This window comes from Lissotriton helveticus, chromosome 1_2, assembly GCF_964261635.1.
Source record: "Lissotriton helveticus chromosome 1_2, aLisHel1.1, whole genome shotgun sequence".
Lineage (NCBI taxonomy): Eukaryota > Metazoa > Chordata > Amphibia > Caudata > Salamandridae > Lissotriton > Lissotriton helveticus.
The window spans coordinates 287244274-287261418 of NC_136058.1; positions in this window are offsets into that span (position 1 = coordinate 287244274).

Below are 17145 nucleotides of genomic sequence, written 5' to 3' on the forward strand. Positions count from 1 at the left end.
ACAATTTTGGCAAGCTTTGGAAGGAACGGGGATGCTTAACCTCTCATGATTCTAAACTATAACATGGAGAATTGATAAATAGTCTCCTAACTGCCTTGACATTGCCAAAGAGTGTAGCCATTATCAAATGCAGTGCCTTCAAGAAAATTACAGACAAGGTGGGACAAGGAAATGCTTTCGCTGACGAAGTTGCACAAGATACTGCAAGTGCACTCACAAGTAAAATATATGTACTACGATCCCAAGCTGAAAGAAAAGAAATCATGTATACAGAAATTAAGGAAATGCAGCAGTCACCCTTGAACAAGAAAGGGCAGAATGGCAAAAGGAAGGATAGTTAGATGATGAGGGATGTTGGAGGTCAAAAGATATGTCAGAATGGAAGTTGTCCTATGCTTATTTATTATCTTTTGTGATTATGGCTCATGGACCTGCTCATGTCAGTGCTAAAAACACCATCTCCCAACTAGAACAGGTTTGGGATAATAAGCACTTTTGGAAAACGGCTGAACATTTGGTTAAACATTGCATGTTATGTCTATAGCACAATCCTGGGAAGGGAGTATCAACCTCTACTGGTGGATTTTCCCCACCTCAGGTTCCCTTCAAAGCACTCCAAATGGACTGCATTCAATTAGAGCGCTGTAACAATTTAAAATATGTACTAGTAGTGGTTTGTTGCTTTAGTAAGTGGGTAGAAGCTTATCCCACTAAAAACAACACAGCCTTGACAACAGCTAAAATTCTGTTAAAGGAGTTTTTCCCCCGTTTTGGGGTTTGTAGAGTCCTATGGAGTGACAATGGCCCCCACTTTACTGGCCAGATAATAGAGTACCTAATGAAGGATTTAGGGGTAAAGCAGAAATTTCATGCTGCTAATTATCCCCAGGTAGCGGGTCTAGTAGAAAGGTACAATGCCACATTGAAGTTGAAACTAGCAAAGATACAAGCAACAATCAATCAATCAATCAATCATTGACACTTATAAAGCGCGCTACATACCCGTAGGGTCTCAAGGCGCTGGGGGGGGGGGGGGGGGGGGTGCCGCTACTGCTCGAACAGCCAGGTCTTCAGCTTCTTCCTGAAGGAGAGGTGGTCTTGGGTCAGGCGCAGGTCGGTCGGGAGGGAGTTCCAGGTCTTGGCGGCCAGGTAGGAGAAGGACCTTCCTCCTGTGGTCGCTCTTCGGATGCGGGGGACGGCGGCGAGGGCGTGGTTGGCTGAACGGAGGTGGCGTTTGGGAGCGTAGAAGTTGACTCGGCTGTTGAGGTAGCTCGGGCCTTGGTCGTGTAGGGCTTTGTGTGCGTGGGTGAGGAGGCGGAAGGTGATTCTTTTGTTGACGGGGAGCCAGTGAAGGTCTCTCAGATGTCCGGAGATGTGGCTGGTTCGTGGGATGTCGAGGATGAGTCTGGCCGAGGCGTTCTGGATCCGCTGGAGTCTCTTCTGGAGCTTGGCGGTGGTACCGGCGTAGAGGGCGTTGCCGTAGTCCAGTCGGCTGGTGACGAGGGCCTGGGTGACGGTCTTCCTGGTCTCGGTGGGGATCCACCAGAAGATCTTCCGTAGCATGCGTAGGATGTTGAAAGCAATGGGCCTTAGTTGGCCAGATGCTTTGCCCCTAGCATTGTTATCTGTTTGTTCCATCCCACATAGTAAGATTGGACTTTCTACCTATGAGATAGTCTTCGGCAGGCCTGTGAATGTATGGGGACCACCAAGGCCAAATGTAATTAAAGAAATACAGTACCCTGTTTTAAGTGATTACCTAAAAAACTTGACTGAAAAACTGTCTCTGATTCATCAGCAGGTGCGTGAAGCTATACCAGACAAATCAGAGGGTCCGGCTCATGGTCTCCAACCAGGCAAATTTGTGTTGGTGTAAAATGTTCAACGCTCTAAGAACTTGGAGCCTCGCTGGAAGAATCCGGAGCAGATCCTGCTTGCGATTCGAACTGCTGTCTGTGTCACCAACAGACGCCATTGGATCAATGCAGCCCACTGCAAACGAATCCCAGCAACTGTTCTCCAGCCAGAAGGCAGAAATGATCTGAAGGACATCATACAGACTCAGAAAAGTGTTGCTCCTCTGAACGAAGACACTTTGTTTCCTGATCAGACTACGCCCTCAGCAACAAGGTACAATTTATGACCAAGGAAGGGAAGGAGCAGATAGAGATACTGGAGGACCAGTTTCAATTAGTGGAACGGTTCGGCTATGACACAGTAGGATCACAGAATCAGCTGAACTAGGTTGAGAGTGGGTTGTGATACGTGTTCAGTGGTGCCTGGGTCTCTCTCTGACCTGTGGTTGTATTGATACCGAGAAGAAGAAATGCAGAGATTGCGGTCCAAGCTGCAAAGTAATGACAAGACTCTGTGTCTGGTGACTTTGATCATATTATTGATAATATTGGCTACAGTTTTTTGGACAATGGAGAAAGTGATCCCGGCTCGAAACCTATTGCCCGCTACAACTCCTGTCCCCATGGAACATTATTACTTCACTCTTCCCTATCATGAGAAAAAATACCAGATGTCGTACTTTCATCCAGATGCTACATCATACTCATAATGCTACGAACATTACCAACTGCTGGGTATGTGGAATGATGCCAGCCCCTCAGAAAAAAGGAGGAACACCTCTCATTTCCCTGCCATTCTCATATAATGGCTCTTGTAGGGCCTGGTTTGCGCTTTTGTGGGCCTCTGAAATTAGTAATATTGCTCTAGCTGATGTTGGAAGAACTCAATGCCCTGTTAAACAAGGTCTGTTAGCCCGATGATGAAGGCCTCCCCCAGGCCAAAGGAACTGTATGGGAAATGGAGGAGTATCGCAGAGGAAATTCCTCCACAAGATATGTTTTTCCTAATACCCGAACAGCCAAAGGTAATGGACCTCCTCTTATCGCTGTTACCAGAGCTTGAGCAGATCTTTGTGTGAGCATCATTGGCAGCATCCCAGTGGGAAAAGTAACTGCACTACGGTATTAAATATCACTGGAACAAACAATAGTAGTTTTCTATCTTCCCATAACACTTACTTCATTTTGGGAACAAAAGTTATTATCATTTACCAGTGAGTCGGTCTGGCATCTGTTATGTGTCCTTTTTGCTTCCTTCTGTGTTCTTAGTACCTGCAACTTATCACAAAGACCAGCAACTGTTTAATGACATTTCCTTGAATAGATTTAGAAGAACTGTAAATAATAATGAAGTAGATCAAACTGATACAGCATTACAGCAGTACGTTGATTTTAATTTGGGACTCTTTTTCTTTGTTGGGGCAGCCCTAAATAGTAGGAAGATTAGACGTCTGACCCGAGTGGTGTAATAAATGAGCCACTCTTCTGATTTTGGCACCGTGTGATGACCCTCACCACCACCATTTTAAGTGATTTTTAGTGTGTTCCTTAATGTAGGATGGTCCTGCATTTGCCCGTTTCTCTTCTGTTCTGTAATCTTGCTGTCTTTTAGTGGGAGCTGTTACTGAGTGGAACAGTCTTGCCAAGAGCAGAGCATTTGAAGGTGTGCAGTTGTGTAGGAATGTGACATTGGTTAGAATTAGGAGTTCTTACTATTGGCTTTGACCATTCTGTTTTCTGTATTTATCTTGCTTAATGGCAGGGCTTGCCTATTGGCTTTGGCATAATCTTATGCCATCTTGCATTAGTGGCCTATGCTTAATCCCTTCCGTGCGGCCGCGATTCTGCGCCTGTGCGGCAGAATCGCGAACGGGCGGGGTTATGACGGCCCCCAGCCGTCATCAGCGTGCGAGCCCCATAGTGCATGACGGCTGGGGGCCGTCATCAGCATGGAAGGGGTTAAGCGACTCCAACTTCTGAGCCTTTCTAGGTGAGAAGTGATGTTTTGCTTTCATTTGTTTTCTGCACTCTGTGTGCTAGTAGAAACCGGTTCTTGTCAGAGGAATGTGCTCACTCTATGCCGGAGTCATAACAAAGGCCTGATCAACCGGAGGTGTGACCTTGGTACGAAGTGGTACAGGAATCTGATGGGAAAAGGAGGCGGGGCTTGCTAGAAGCTTCGACCAACGTTTTCACTTATATTAAGGGGGGAGCCTCTACCGGTCTGGTGGAAGTTGGAAGTGGAAGTTTTGGGAGTTTGGATTCTGAGTGAGGGCAGACGTGTCTATCTCGGATTGAACCCTGATTACTGAGCTCTGATCCCCGGCTGTGTGAAGACTTCCCCCGGCCAGAAGTGGGCAGTGTATGCATCAGGTGATGTATTGAGTTTTGTGACTATTGCTATTGTGATGTGAGCCAGTGACTGTGATCGTCTGAGGTGTTTTCTTTGTGGTGTGGGAGGTGCACATCCAGAGTGATCCTCTACTCTATATATATATATATATCTTTCTGATCTCTTGCAGGACGTCCGGTGTATCTTACCTTATATCAGTTATTGCCTGTTTATTAATCAGTATAATTATTGATTCATGCCATTTAGATTATATGTTTGCTCAGTTATTGATTCATGCCTGTAGATTATAGGTTTGCTACATATATTTGAATCTAGTGCATTTGGTATCTGAGACAGCCTTTGTTTAGAGAGTATTAGGTATTAAACCCCAAGCCTTATTCTAAAAGTGATAGTCTTTGCATTTTGTTAAATACAACTCCTTTTCAAAAGGTGCTGTTTGTTTTGTGTTGCAGTCTTGCTGTGCCAGGGGTTGTAAGACATGCTTAAAACTATATATTTTTCAAAGGTATAATGATATATTTGCTTCCCAGGTGGGAGTGTAGTGATTGGGTGTGGCTTATAGGTGAGAAGCCACATTCAAAACATTTTTGGCTTAGTCGGTTGCAGGATATGAACATTGATTTGAAATATGTTGTCTATAAATTGAAAGCGGACTCTCAGATACCAATTGATATATGTATATATTTGGAAGGGAGGTAGCCCATGTGGTGAGCTAGCCAGTGAGTGAGCTAATTCTGCTGGGTTGAGTGAAAATTGGAGTGTGTGTTTAAGTGCATTTTGTAAAAAGTGCTTATGAATAATTTGCTACGTTAGGCAGAAAGGGCTGGATCCCTTTCAAGTGTTTAGTAAGAAATGTATACAAAACATGTTCAGCTGCAGTGTGAATTTGAGACATGAGAGACATGTATTGTGGAGCCAAAAATACCTCTGCAATGTTAGCCTGGCAGAATAAATTGCAAAATAAGTAACGGTTGGAATTGACTGGAACCCTGAAATGTGGGATATTCTTTGTTTGACAACTTTGGGAAAAGCTCTTGAAATTGTTTGGTTTCTTTGAAAATATGATAAAATAAAAGGAGCATTTACAATTGCTTTCCCAGGCAAATTAATAAATTAGGTCCTTTTCTGAAAATGCCTTGAAAGATTTTCTTGTTGTCCTGGTTGTTCTGAATTTGTAAAATGTAACACATGTAAAAATATGGTCTGATTAGAAGTACTAGAATGTACATTATTTTAACATAGGAAGTGATTCAACTTGAAGTGTGAATTTGTGCTGCACAGACACACATTTAAATGTGCACTAGGACAAGTGAAATACAGACTTATGGTCTGACAGGGGGCAGTTTATAGCTCTGAGATAAGAACAGAAAAAAAGGGAGACAGAGGTGTATTAGCATTGAATAAAATATTTAGCTTGAGAATTCTGTTTCATTCTGACAAGAGGTGAAATGGTTGAGAAAAAAAAAATGTAAGGCTGTTTTCCGTCTCAGACATGAAATGTGTCCTGGGAGTGGATGGCACGTAAAAATCTGGTGCAGGAGGAGAAATGAAATACACAGTCAGTGATAGTGAAGTGCTTGCATCTTTGAGTTAGATGTTTGGGAGGCTTGCAGTGAGATCATCCAGCAGCAGGTCAGGTTTTCTGCGAAGACTGAAGAGGAATTCCTTTGGGAGGGGCCAACCCAGGTCCTCGCCCCAGCAGACAGAGACAGCTTCCTTGACATAGATGTTCGGGAGGCTTGCAAATGCGCAGGTTTCCTCTCCCCCCATGAGGAGAGTCGCAGAGCAGATAGGAGCAGACGCATGGCGCTTCATCCTTGGAGGAGATAAGGTGGGGGCTAGAAAGAAGGCTCTGCTTGTTATCTTTGGCATGGGACCAGCAGGTTCCGCGGTAGCCTGAGAAGGGAGGTGCAGCGTTTGAGGGGGATTGAGAGACAGCACACAGAGAACAGCTTTTGATAGTTTGAAAAAAAATGAAGAATGAAAAAGGTACAGAGATAAGGAGTTAAAAGGTGTCCTTTTGCCATCCTTGGAACAGATTTAAACATTAGTTTAAGAGATGTATTTTTAAAGCAATTTGAAAACAAGTTTTTTTAAGAGAGAATTACACGTGTACTCAAGCCATTTATTTTGACCAGCTAGGATGAGTCAGATGTGAAAAAATGTGAGTTTAGAAAATGTGAGGAAAATGAACAGACCAGTTTTTTTTTTTTGAGTTAACGATCGCTGTTCGTAGGTATAAATTAGACATGTTGGTGAATAATTAATTTTGTTTTACAGGGAGGAATGTTATCTTAGGAAATAAATGCAGCAATTTAGAAACGTGACAGTATATTTTGTGTGCCAGTTCAAGTGAAATGTGTTTTTTTATAGTTTTTGTAAGGAAAAGGGAAGGAAAAAATATGTTTTTAAAAGATACAGATACTTTTGTGTTATTGCACATTGACAGATACTGGACAGAGAGTATTACAATGAAATACAATGTGATTTCTCATGTCCTCATGAAAAGTCCAGGGGTAGAGATTGAGAATATAAGATTCCCTAGAATGTGCTGATGGAGCATGACTGAACCTTTGATTTCCTTACAGATGACAAGGCTAAAGTCTTGGAGACATGATTCAGATTTGGTGTGCATACCTAAATACGAGCACCTAGGAGATAAAGATCATACAATCAGGTGGGCAGAAAATGAAGGGATTTCCCCTAGATTTAATCAGAATTGTGATTCTTATGTGCCAGAATGCACAAGCCAGACAAGTCCCATAGAAAGTGAAATGCCGGTTGAGGAAAGGAAAATTACCGGAGCAGATGAAGTGGCCTGGGTTTCTGCCAATAGATAAAGGGAGCACGTATCCAGCAGTGAGTGGAAAAATAGTCATGATAATGCCCCAGCCCTTCTTGCTGTGCAGAGAAAAAGAGAGTTTCATTCTCATACCAAGGATTCAGAGATTAAAGCGTGGGTAGAATTCTCAGACAATTCCCCAGAGCTAGAGGAGAGCTGTGCAGACAGTGATGAAAATGGTTTTTTTTGCAAGAAGAGTGATGCTTTTTTCTTTTTTTAGATCATCATATGCAGCGCCTTGGTGTGCATGTGGCGCCCAGTCCCCATGTGAGTGGGATTCCCTTCCCTTCCCCCCCTTCCCTAACCCTCCCTCAAGCCTGGGGCTGATGAGCCGGACGATGGAAGCTAATGTCCTGTGGCTGATGGCTGATGGGAGGTGGTATCCTGTGGCTGAGGGAAGCTGATGTTCTGTGGCTGACCGGACCGGGTGGGGTCCTTCTCTGCCAAGCAAACTGTACTGATGTGGTGGAGATGGAGAGGACGCGACTAGCGAGAAGGCTGTGTGCCTTTCACACAGACAGCCTGTTGGTTTTTGCCTGATTAGTGAGCAGCAGGATGTGCTGCAATTGGAGTTGTTTTATTGACCTGTGAGGGAAACAAAATTCAAGAGCTGTGTATCTTTCACACAGATGAACTGTTAGTTTGAACACTAATGAAGGTGAACAACTGAGATGTGCTGCAATTTGAGCAGATATTTTCTGAGCTAGAGACTGCACAGAGAGAAACCTTTTGATTATGCTTTTATTTTTCAGCGGGCAATTCATAATAGTTTGGCTGCCTTAGCAGTAGAAGTTCATTTATTTTGTGTATCCAGATATGTATGAGTTACATGTATTTGGGAAATGACATTATTGTGTCTTTCAGTTGAGACTTGCTTTGACATATGCTTTTGTGGTTTTATTGAGTTTTTCAATCATAGTTGTGTTTTTTAGTTGAGAAATGCAGTTTTTATGTCTTTACTTATGTGATTCAGTTTTTGATATATATGAATGGTGATGGCCGAGGGTCATGGGGTGGAATGTAATAAATGAGCCACTCTTCTGATTTTGGCAGCCTGTGATGTTTTAGTGTGTTCCTTAATGTAGGATGGTCCTGCATTTGCCTGTTTCTCTTCTGTTCTGTAATCTTGCTGTCTTCCAGTGGGAGCTGTTATTGAGTGGAACAGTCTTGCCAAGAGCAGAGCGTGTGGGATGTGCATTTGAAGGTGTGCTGTTGTGTAGGAATGTGTCAGTGGTGAGAATTATGAGTTCTTACTATTGCTTTGACCATTCTGTTTTCTGACTTTATCTTGATTAATGGCAGGGCTTGCCTATTGGCTTTGGCATAATCTTATGCCATCTTGCATTAGTGGCCTATGCTTAAGCGACTCCATCGTCTGAGCCTTTCTAGGTGAGAAGTGATGTTTTGCTTTCATTTGTTTTCTGCACTCTGTGTGCTAGTAGAAACCGGTTCTTGTCAGAGGAATGTGCTCACTCTATGCCGGAGTCATAACAAAGGCCTGATCAACCGGAGGTGTGACCTTGGTACGAAGTGGTACAGGAATCTGATGGGGGAAAGGAGGCGGGGCTTGCTAGAAGCTTCGACCAATGTTTTCACTTGTATTAAAGGGGAGAGCCTCCACTGGTCTGGTGGAAATTAGAAGTGGAAGTTTTGGGAGTTTGGATTCCAAGTGAGGACAGACGTGTCTATCTCGGATTGAACCCTGATTGCTGAGCTCTGATCCCCAGCTGTGTGAAGACTTCCCCCGGCCAGAAGTGGGCAGTATATGCATCAGGTGATGTATTGAGTTTTTTTATTATTGCCATTGTGATGTGAGCTAGTGGCTGTGATCGTTTGGGGTGTTTTCTTTGTGGTGTGGGAGGTGCACATCCATCAGTTATTGCCTGTTTATTAATCAGTATAATTATTGATTCATGCCATTTAGATTATAAGTTTGCTCAGTTATTGATTCATGCCTGTAGATTATAGGTTTGCTGCATATATTTGAATCTAGTGCATTTGGTATCTGAGACAGCCTTTGTTTAGAGAGTATTATGCATTAAACCCCAAGCCTTATTCTAAAAGTGATAGTCTTTGCATTTTGTTAAATAAAACTCCTTTTCAAAAGGTGCTGTATGTTTTGTGTTGCAGTCTTGCTGAGCCAGGGGTGGTAAGACATGCTTAAAAGTATATATTTTTCAAAGGTATAATGATATATTTGCCTTCCAGGTGGGAGTGTAGTGATTGGGTGTGGCTTATTGGCGAGAAGCCACATTCAAAACAAGTGGTAGAAGCAGTAACAAATCAAACAGCAACGGCTCTTGGTAATATCCTAGAAGAGCTCCAAATTCCAAGGATTATAACTTTACAAAACAGAATGGTGCTTGATGTAGTACTCGCCGATCATGATGGAGCATGTCGCATCATCGGTAGTAGCTGTTCATACCTGACTACGCCCCTTCTGTCTATGACGCCATTTCCAAATTACATAAAATAGCTGCAAAGATATATCAAGACCAAGGAACATGGTCCTGGTCCGAATGGTTACAGAGACTTATTTCCACTTGGGGTTGGAAATTATTAATGGGAATAGTAATTATAGGAGCCATCTTTCTCACCTGCTGCTGCTGCTGTATTCAATGTGCCCCTATGATATGCACCACTTGTATAAATACTTGCAGTAGTATTAAACCTTCCCCAGTCAATGTTTTGGTCTTTAACTTAAGACCAAAACTTAAGTTTAACTGAGACAAAATCCTAACTTTACGACTTTTGGTATTCACAAAGGGCATTTAGGAATAGTAAAGTTAGAAATCCTAACTTTACTACTCCTAAATGCCCTTTGTAAAGACCAAAAGTCGTAAAGGTAGGATTTTGTCTCAGATTACTTTTGTAAATTGAGATCCCTGATTTTCACCGCAATCAAAATTTCAACTCCACCCAACTTTATTGTACACACCGGTTTATTTCTGGTATCTCTCGACAATACACACTCAACGTATTTTCATTTACATCACCATTTACTTAAAGGAAACAATTTTTCACCTCACTCCTACTCTTCCGAATTGCTAGAGTACTCCTCTGACGCTTTCCAATTGGATTCCTTAACCTATTTAACCTTGTCATCATTACTATACCTCTTACACACTCTTACGAAATGTTCTTAATTGCCACACAATGCATACTTCTCATTAACTGCTGAGCAAGGTTTTACTATAAGCAAGATGGTTTACACTGGCACAACGGTAACACTTCCTCCCTACTGAGCTACTTTTGTCAAAACCCTTCGACCTATCCTTCACCTTCTTCTCTATTCCAATTGGTGTCAGTACCACTTTTAAAAAAAACTTTTTTCTGCATTACTCTACTAACCACATTCTTCCCTTTTGATGGTTGTTCCAATGCAGCTTTTGGACATTTGTTGGAAATATCTGCCTTGTGGACAATTGAAATGACTTCATTCAACTGTGAGTCACCATGAAGCCATGGCCTTTTCTGTACCATTTTGTTTTATTCACATGCATTATAATTTGGTCCCTTATGGATTTGTCATTAAGTAACCCAAATCTACACGTAAAGCTAATTTCTTCAGTACAGACACATATTCATTGATGGGCTCACTTTTTGTTTCTCTGGAAAAACGGAAACCTATCAATTGCAATACACACACACAGTGAATAGTATTCGTCCAAGTCTTTTATGCCATTCCTAAACACATCTCCCCTCTGCAAACGTTCTTGTTTTCTTATTGATCCTGTTGTATACTTTCAATCCCTGTGGCCCCAATGAGTGCTGTAATATCTTTTTTTCTGTTATTGCAAAAGTTCCTCATCATCAATATTTTCTATATAGTTTTAAAAGTATTCTTTCCATTCCGCCCACTTAATGGGTGGATCTCCTGGAACAGCAAGAATGAGTTGAGGCGTTGTCAAGTAGAAAGTTTGAGAAGCACACATGCTACTATTCGAAGCTCAATAAGTAAATTGCGAACTCATTAAATAAATTGTACTGAAGGCCACCACAACCTTTAGATATACATATATAAAAAATATGTATTTTTCAGAAAGACACACATTCACTGGATGATGTCATCAGTGATGTCATTTGAGATGTCATGAGTGATGTCATGAGTGATGTTACTGATCATGTAATGAGTGATGTAATACATGACGTCATCAGTGCATTGCGGGCGCGCAAGTTATAGTTAGCTGAACTAACTATAACGGGGGAATTTCAATGGTTTTGTATGAGGGAAATGTCCAGCTAACTATAACATGTGTGAAACCTATGGTTTTTTCAGTGAATTTGAAAGATTTTTTAAATGCTAATTCCGAACCGAGGCATAAGAAAGCAGAAAAAGAAACACGAAAAAACACACTAAGGGGGCAGGGTAGAAACACCCTGACCCCCTAGGCCTGCTCAGGGGGTCCCACAAGGACCCCCAAGGCCCCAAAAAAAAAAATCGTTTTTTTTTTTTAATCGCGGGGTTATGAGCCGTGCATCGAGGGCATCCACAACAGGGGCTGCAATGAGCAAGGTGCGGAACTTTTACTTTTTCTATCAGAATCTTATAAAAAATATTGGGGACCGTGAAGGGAGCCACTATGTCCGCACAGTCTTGCCGGCTTCCCGCGTTCTGAATGTATCATATAACAACGCACGCATTCATCACGCATGCCTTTACCACGCATATGGTATGTGCTAAACTACCTATAGCGCTTAAACCTTCGCTCTGGGCAGCTCTTCTACTCGCTCCCTACATTTCTGTTTATGCGTCAAACATGCACTCTCGCACCCGTACACCCCTCTCTTTCCGATGCACCTACCCTTCACAGTGACATACCCCGTAGTTCCTGGTATGCTCCTCTATGGTCCATGTGTACACCTCCGAGATTGTTTCTTTCCGGTTTTTTCCTGCACTAGTTGTAGTCTCTACGCATACCCAGCCTCGTTTCTAATACCACGCGTCTTTCTTTTTCTTTAAGTTCGTAAAGCCACCCTCTCCTAATTTCAGGTATTAAATTGCCGCTTTGTTCCCCCGGGCTGTGTGCCTCACCCGCTGCTACACTTTTCGAATATATTAATATTAATAATCATATTCTATCTATATTTTTTTGAAACGTGTTGCCTGGGGCGCCAAATCTTGATTACATACTCCGTTCTCCACCATTTTAGTAGTTTTCCTCCGTCATTTTTATTACACCTGCCACTTTCATATTTATTTTACCTCCCGCCTACCTTCTCTGTGAGCCATGAGATTTCCTGCCACAGACACCACATTGTTTGTCCTTTGCCTCTGATCTTATCAGACTTGGTCACACGCATACTTAAAAACTCATTTGAAGCACGTAAGCCACAGCCATTACAACGCGTGACCGTCACCACAGAGCCATTACCATGCTTATGCCTTTATCATTCGTGGTAAATGCATACTCGTGGTAAAGGCATGCTTGGTAAAGCCATATGCGAGCTAATGGCTTCGAGGTGACAGTCACGCATTGTTATGACAGCGTTGTAATGGCTGTATTACACCCAGGACACTACAGGAACCGGGTCTGGGCGTGGCGGTCTCCAGGGCTCTCAAGGGCACCAGGCAGAGGGCCACGCAGCCCCCCCTCACACAATAGAGAAATCTCCGGGGAGTGATTGTTTCCGAGGTTGGAGGGGCGCCATTGAGGCCCACACACTTTTGATTTTGTAGGGGGGTGGCTTTGCACGCGAAAGTGGCGCAACGGGGTTGTAAATCTGGTACACAGTGTTTTGTTTTAGTTTGCTTTCCTTTCTGTCTTGTAGAGGATCCAGAGTAAATATAACTTTTTTGTACAGCCAGTACTTTTCAACCCTACTCTCAAACGGCTTACCATACTACTTCAAATTATAAATATTATTTCTATTGTGGACCGTCACCCCCCAAAAAAAGACATATATAGTTTTTTTAATTAACTTTTATTAAAACAACAATAACTGGAAACGTAACTTAAAGATAACAATGTAATAAAGAACTAGAAAAATAACTTTAATAAAACAATATTGTAAACAAATTATGATATGGGCTCCAATAGACGTACGATAGGTAATCTGCAAAACAAAAAATAAAAATAGTGTTTAAAATTACATTGATGTGACTAAATGAGGTCAAACATTACAAGTCAAGAAAACACTAGGGGCCATATTGTCAAGCAAGGGCGATACATTATCGCCGCTTTTATCGGCAGGAAACTCCAGAACCTGGGCTTCTATGGGAATTCACAAGGGCATATTATCAAGCCCAGTATCGCCGCTTTAGCGGCAGTTTCCTGCCGATAAAAGCGGCGATAATGTATCGCCCTTGCTTGATAATATGGCCCTAGGATTTTACGTGGGCAGTGTGCCTGGTACATTTCACTTCTGTTATACTCCCGCGTTCAAGTGGTGTCTATATGGAACTGCCTACTGTGCTAGTGACTCAAAAATGGCGCAACGGGGAGGGGGCGTGGCTTGCGGCCGAGAGCAATGGCCGCAGTCTAGGTGTCCTCCGATCGACCCGTGGCTTCAACTGAAGACACAGCCCACGGATCCGAGTAAATCTGGGCAGAGACGTCGCGACGTGCTGCCTGGCACCCCTAGAGAGCTCCGGTGAGGGGTTTGCGAGCCGTGACCCCCGAGAGGAGGGGGTTGGATTGCCGGAGAGCCCTGGGGCCGGACCACGCAAAATGGCGACGCCGGAGTAGGACGGCGGATGGAGGTGCGGCCGGCGCCATACGATACCGGCCATCGTCTAGCCCGACTGCCTGCTCCCTCTGGCTCAGCTCACCGACTGCAGAGAGGTGGTGTTGCGGAGGGGCGGTGATCAACTCCCGAGTTGTGCTGCGGAGCGGCGCGGAGGTACGGAGGGGCCGGCCCCGGGGAGCGCCGTAAATTTAGGCCCCGGCTTCAGGTCCTGTTACCGGCAGACATTGGGCGCTTTGAGTGCCCGGGGCCGGAGTGTTGCGGGCCCTCCCTCCCCCCCACAGACAATCGTCCATAACCTACCTGCACTGAGGAGAGTGGGGGTGCTCTGAGGGAGAACGGGAGAGCCCTGAGACTGGATCCCAGTAAATGGCGGTGCCGGAGTGGGCAGTGACCAGAGGTGCGGCAGGCGCCGCACGGGGCTCCCTTTTCTCTCGCGTCTGGCTGCCCTTGCCGGCCTGGCTCACCGAGTGTGGAGGGGCGACTCCGAGGAGCGGCGAGGGACAGATCACGCACTAAATTGTGGAGCCACTCGGAGTTACGGTGAGGAAGGCCCCAGAGACTGTTGTATATTTTAGGCTGTCGCTGGCAGACCCTGAGAAGAGCGCTGTGAGTACTCGGGGCTGGAGAGCTGCGGGGCCCCCCCTCCCACTGATTGCTGATCCTTTCCTGTCCACGCTGCGGGAGGTGGAGGAGCACTGTGGAGAAATTGGGGGCGCCGAAACCCCCCCCCCACTGTGAACACTATAGCCGCCTGGCTGCAAGATAGAGGTGGCAGTGCTGACCAGGCCTTGTTTCTGGCCTGATGGTGCTTGGTGCCTTGTTGCGGGAATCCCTGGAATGTGCCTGAAATAGTGGAGGAGCAGACCTGAGGACGCTTAGTGGCAGATGCCCTGGTATGAATATGCACTCCTCCCCCCTCTCCCTGTGATCCTGTGAAGCCATCGACAACCTGTTGTTTCCGCGTGCCATCAACGGGGTGCTGCCTCAAACTACCAAGATGGGTGCCCTATCTGCTCTGTGACGTAGCGTTGAAAGGGACTGTGGGCACTCTCCATGTTTGTAGCAAGGACTGGAGACACGCTTATGGGGCGGAAGAGCCAAGGTATAGCAGCGAGGGGTTATTTGATGTTCGTGCTCTCCTTCCGAAACCCCCCCCCCTGCACGACAGAACTGTCTATTTAGGGGAATTATTTGCCTTTCCTTCCTCGGATGGTAGCACTTTCTAGGGACGCTTTCCTAAGTTTTGGCCAGTGACTTTGAGCTGATCGGTCGCTGGAGTATGCCAAACGGCTTGATCTGAAGCACCAGTGTGGACAGATAACGACTGCAGCCGGCGGGTATTACTGGCGTATCCCCAGGCACTGCTGGCTACTGGAGAGCGTCATTGGGCTCTAGAACTCTGCGAACAGCCCGGAGTGCATGCTATTGATCCTAAAGATCTGTAGGATATCATAGCAGGCTGCAGGTATTACTGGTGCACGTGCTCCTGGCTAACCTTCTATGCCACCGAGGAGGATAGCTACGGGGGGGGCAGAGGTTCCTAGAGCGCCAAAAGGTGGTAACAGTGGCAGTGCAGGAGGATACTTCTGAACTGCAACGACAAGTGTCTGACTTGGAAAAGAAACAGACTTGCATGGCACAACAGCTGGATGACTATGAGGGGAGGGCCCGCCGGAATAACATACGAATCCTCGGAGTTCCGTAAAAAACCGAGGGGCCCTCGGCGGACCACTTTGTGGAGGAGCTGATCACGAAACATTTGAAACCGGAGGCTCTCTCCACTTATCTCTCCATTGAACCAGCCCATAGAGTGCCGGGCGGTCGCCCTAAGCCAGGGGCTCCGCCTAGACCCCTGATTGCAAGAGTTTTTAATTTTCGAGATAGGGACAACATCTTGCAACATCCAGAGCGGGTCCCCCTCTGAAGATCGACAACTACGAGGTCACTTTCTTTCCTGACTTTACGACATGGGTCCAGGCACAGAGGCGCAGCTTCCAGGCCATGAAGCAGGAGCTCCGCAGCAGGGAAATCAAATATATTATGCTCTTCCCGGCCAAATTAAGAGTGGAATGGGACGGTAAACCATGGTTTTTTGACTCTCCAGAAGCAATTTGGGAATGGCTGGAGGGGTGGACAAAGGTCGGCGACGCGAGAGGTATCCGCCGCAACAAGGCGGACCGGAGAGGAGGTGGGGAACCTGCCAACTCTGCAACTGAGACTGCGATGGAGACCAGTGGACTGGACGAGCAGGAATGAGTGACATTTGACATCACCCAGAGGGTCGACTCGTGGTGCCATTCGCAAATAACGGGCGGGGAGAGGTGTTGGAGGGCCGGGCACGGCCTTACGGGGGGGCATAGTTTTCGGGGTGCCGGAACCCAGTGTTCCAGTTATGTAACGGGTAAAATTTGCGGTTTTTTACTTAGACATGTTATGATATTGTTCTAAGGGCTGTGTCTTAAAATACTAAGAGCTGTTTTACTGAAGTCATTGTGAGTGCCACGGGTCGGGTGGGCACACTTCACCTCTGCGTGTTTAGCACGGGTAGGGAGCATACAGGCACTCTGCCATGTTGGGGGGTGGGCAGTTTGAGGTCTACAGGCAGGGGAGCAGGGTGGGGGGTGGAGGGGAGTTGGAAGGGGGTTTTTGAGGTAAAGCAACTTAGTGTTATTGATTGCTGCGATACTGTGCGAATTCAGATTACAGTGTCAGAGGGGGGGGAGGGCTGGTTACAATTTGTTCTGGGTTTCAGTTCTGGGCTGCATTTCAAGGTTCTGGGTGTGCAGATGCGAGATACAGTGATGGGCTTCCAAGGATGTTTTGAAAGTGATGGCAGACGAAGACTTGGGTGACAAGATAACAGACGTTAGTGCCCCGGTCACGGCCCCGGTGTCCCCTTTAACCCTGGTTACCTGGAATGTGCGTGGTTTGGGGGATAAAATTAAGAGAGGGTTGGTGTTGCAATATGTACGCAGGGCAGCCCCTGCATTAGTATTCCTCCAGGAGACGCATTTGGTGGGATCGACATGCAAGGCTTTGGACCGTTGGAGATATGCGATGGCAGTACATTCTGAATTTTCCACTGGCTCCAGGGGGGTGGGTATTCTGGTACGTAAGCACTTTCCTGTGATAGTACAGCAGGTATGGAAAGATACACAAGGACAGTTTGCAGCTATTTCCTGCTTGTGGGAGGGGAAGAGGTTCAATGTGGTGTCAGTTTACATTCCACCTGCCCTTCATGCAGTCTCTCACGTATTGATTATTTTTTCATCTCTGCAGATAGCCTGCCCCATTTAACCGAGGCAACGATAGGCCCGAGAGGTATCTCAGATCACTCCCCGGTCTCCATGGTATATTCCTCTTATGTGACAGCTCGGAGGCGCATTTTCCCTATTTCACCTCAC